Raw genomic sequence first — 4,511 nt, forward strand, 5'->3', positions numbered from 1 at the left:
TACTTTCTTGGTTTATTTGCACTCTTTGTGGAACGATTGGGTAGTAGGGCTTTAATAAATAATGAATTTCCAAATAAAAGGAAATTTTAAGAAAAACGTGAGGGTTTTACAATTTCAGTGATTAAAATTAGGGTTTCTATTAAAATATGAGACATTTAAGAAAACCGGTTAGTCACAAGCAAACTAGGGTTTTTGATTAAAATTTTAGGGTTTCTAGTCTTTTAAAACAAAATATGGTTTTAAATCAAACCCAAAGAAATACACTTTAGTATCTTCTTTTTTTTTTACAAACAATCTCCTAATATTCGGGGTGTCACAATCTCCCCTCCTTAAAAGAATTTCGTCCTCGAAATTCATACATTTATTCGTAAATTCATAGGTTTATTCGTAAATAAGTATAAGCAAATAAAAGCATTTTCAAAACACATTGAAAATAACATACTTTCTTTATATACATATCATAGCAATTAACACATCCTACGGTACATTAACCCTAGGTATTGCTCAGGCACTACACTTAATCAAGGCTCGAAACACGTGAATAAGAAGGATCCCAAATCCCATGAATATCTTCAATATATTTCAAGTCCAAACTATTCGCATTCCCCGTGCCTTTGCTTTCGTAATCCAAACTTATCCCAATAGTACGCGAGATCTCAACTTATCGTAAAGGTGTCACTCTTTGGTATTCGGGGACAAGAATCGGAAAATATGATAATTCACCACTCAAGCTGGCTAGGCTCAAGAGCAAATCACCCGTATTAGAGATTCCTACCCAACATACATATCTAAGGTCCCCGACAATAGACAATTGTTCCACACTTAACAAGTCAATCCCACAGTCCGAGAACCCTCTCCCGGCACGAGCTCAAAAGGAGCTCTGATACCATCTGTGACGACCCCACCTCCCCCTAAGTTGTACCAAAGGGTTCGGCGGACCGCCTGCCCAACTCTCGCCAGGACTCACTCACTCGTATCACATGCATACATCCATAGACCATAAATAACATCACAATTCAAGCTTATAATTTACATTGATGCACAATCAAGATACAAAACCTCAATATACGCAAACTGGTTCAAAGTGTATACAATCCAGATACAAAACATTCTATTCGAGTAATAGCGCGAGTACATGTCAAAAGTCAAAACAACTAGTCTACGCTAGTCTTTACATATCTCACGCCTCGCTCGTACCCCTGAAAGGAAAACAAATGGAGTGGAATGAGCTAAAAGCCCAGTGAGGTTCCAAATAGCAAATTGACCATTATTTATATGTACAAGTTTTCGATATAGCAAAGTAACGAATGAAGAGTTCATAAAGGTGAGCAATAACACGTCAAGTAGCAATCTCAAAATGAGCGAGTGTAAAAGTTTTTCAAAATAAACAATAATCCAATAAGCAATAATCATTCCAAAGCATAAGGATACGGATGGCTCTCAGGAGCCAACTTCCATTCATCATCAGGAGCTTGATCACGTAGTAGTTGACACTCCGTCAACTTTCAAGTAAAGGAACCAATCCAGTAGAGCACCACTTAACTACTCTCCGTCCACCATTCAAACCCCCTACTGGGCCCAAAATCCTCAAGAGAATACTCGAGTAAAGCTGACAAACAAGAAGGGAGAGAGTGCACCGAGTGAACAAGTATATCGAAAAAGTAGCAAGAGTAGGATATAGTTGTATCAAGGAGGAGAAAGACTCAGGAACTTTCAGGTTATACTCCGGGTTCGGAGTCCAAATCTGCGATAAAACTCAATTTGAGAACTTTGAAACATGACTAAGATTCGAAACTTAGACGTTTCATTCAATAAAAATCAAGAAATTGGAATTCACTTGTAGAGTAGTCGTGAAACACTTGCTCGCTTTTTAAACGATAAAACTTTGTAACATTTATACTTGAAAATGCCATGTGAGTCGAAAGTACAAGGAAAACATACTCCGAGCAATCATTATTTCATTTCTCAAGGGTAAAAGTTCGGCCAAGTCCTTACTTATATACCTCGGAACAAGAAGATTCAAGTACCCTAGATGGTTCAAGTGATATTCATATCAACTCTACCCAAGTCGCAAGTGTATTTCTATAGTCCATGAGCGTAAATTTGGGCAGCACGCCCTTTGTGTTTACCAAATTTTCCAGCCATTTATGGCTTCATTATTTTTCCTCAGCCAATCCCAAAGTCATACATATCATAGATTCAACTTTTAGTAAATAGCCGTTCCATAGGCTCATAACAACATAAGAATAAAAGTCAAAAGTGATAACAAGTGCAGAAATGTAACCTAGCAATGTAACCTAGCAAAAGACAGATTTGACGTGGGGTTGCGGAAAGAACACATCCGAGGCTACGCTTATCGGATTGAGGTGAAATTATACCGTTTCGAAGCTAAGACAAAGGGCTACAATTTTCATGAAGATCACTTAGTCCAGTTTCCAATGCAACCTAGTCAAATCCCCAATTTACAGAACCAAAATCCAACTAGTCGGCTAATTAACTGCACTGCACTGGAATGGTCATATCTCAGGTTACCAAGGTCCGATTAAGGTGTTCTTGGAGGTGTTTAAAAAATAAGACAGAATACTAAAACTTTCATGTTTTGGAAAATAGCTAAATCCGAACGGATTATAGTGAATAAACACAACCACATAGACTACACTGTCCACTCGAAATTCTGGAATGTAACCTAGAACAGCGAGGGTATTATCATCTTTTCACAAGCTACGTTGCTCCAATTGAGCTGAAATTTTGTATCCACATATAAAATACCATTATCTACAACTTTCATGTTTTAGGCCAAGCCTAATTTGGCATCTAACTATGAGTACCAAAACCGGGCAGAAAGAGGGGGAAATTTTTCCAGAAATCTGGAATATTTGAAATCTCAAGTCAATCCTTCCTTTTTCTTGCTTCCAATTCTACCAAAGCCCCTTATCTACTCTTATATACAACATATACTAAATATAAAACAGGGTTAGGCAGAAATTAATCAAACCCTAGCTTGCCTATCTCATCCAAGAATCATCACAACAACTTGCTTATCTTGTAATCAAGCTAAAACATGATCTAAATGACATCTTAAACCAAAATTTAAAAGACCAAAAACCATAATCAGATCTTATACCTCAAAGACAAGCTTGGAAGAGTGATACTCCACTTCCTTTGGAAATTTTTGTTTGCCCTAGCTTCTTAAGCCCACAACTAGCACTTTAATCGGTTTGGAAGTTTGATTTCTCACTTGGGTAGCTAAGATCAAGAAGAAGAAAGTTGTTCTTGTTCTCTCTTTTCTCTCTCTCTTTGGTCAGCCAAGCTGCTGAAATAATGAAGAGGAAAGGTGCAAAAATTGGGATAAGAAGGATGGATACTCTCTTGGTCAAGAAACTCTTAGGTGGCGACACTTGGCGCCACCACCACCTTTCATTTTTCTCTTTCTTTTCCTTGCTATTTTTAGTCCACATTTTCGGTCAAGCTAGCTGGAAATGAGGGGGGAATATTTTGCTCAAGTATTAATGCTCATGTGATAAGAAAGTGGTGGTCAAGTGGTGCGTTCAATCGGTAGTGCGCGGTACCTGTCGGTTCGCGCCGTTTTTCTTCAAAACACACGTACTAGGGTTTTTACTTCCCATTCACTAACCTTATATCATTGCTCCTAATCACATATTATTTCTTACTTAAAAGTCACTTTTAATCACCAAATTTGATCCTTGCTCCGTACCGAAAAATCATCCGGCGAAAAATCGCGAAAACCCTAATTTTGCCCCAATCTTGAAAACGAAGAGTAAAACCCTACTTTCTTGGTTTATTTGCACTTATTGTGGAACGATTGGGTAGTAGGGCTTTAATAAATAATGAATTTCCAAATAAAAGGAAATTTTAAGAAAAACGTGAGGGTTTTACAATTTCAGTGATTAAAATTAGGGTTTCTATTAAAATATGAGACATTTAAGAAAACCGGTTAGTCACAAGCAAACTAGGGTTTTTGATTAAAATTTTAGGATTTCTAGTCTTTTAAAACAAAATAAGGTTTTAAATCAAACCCAAAGAAATACACTTTATTATCTTCTTTTTTTTTTACAAACAACCTCCTAATATTCGGGGTGTCACAATCTCCCCTCCTCAAAAGAATTTTGTCCTCGAAATTCATACATTTATTCGTAAATTCATAGGTTTATTCGTAAATAAGTATAAGCAAATAAAAGCATTTTCAAAACACATTGAAAATAACATACTTTCTTTATATACATATCATAGCAATTAACACATCCTACGGTACATTAACCCTAGGTATTGCTCAGGCACTACACTTAATCAAGGCTCGAAACACGTGAATAAGAAGGATCCCAAATCCCATGAATATCTTCAATATATTTCAAGTCCAAACTATTCGCATTCCCCGTGCCTTTGCTTTCGTAATCCAAACTTATCCCAATATTACGCGAGATCTCAACTTATCGTAAAGGTGTCACTCTTTGGTATTCGGGGACAAGAATCGGAAAATATGATAATTCACC

Source organism: Coffea eugenioides, chromosome 10, assembly GCF_003713205.1.
Source record: "Coffea eugenioides isolate CCC68of chromosome 10, Ceug_1.0, whole genome shotgun sequence".
NCBI lineage: Eukaryota > Viridiplantae > Streptophyta > Magnoliopsida > Gentianales > Rubiaceae > Coffea > Coffea eugenioides.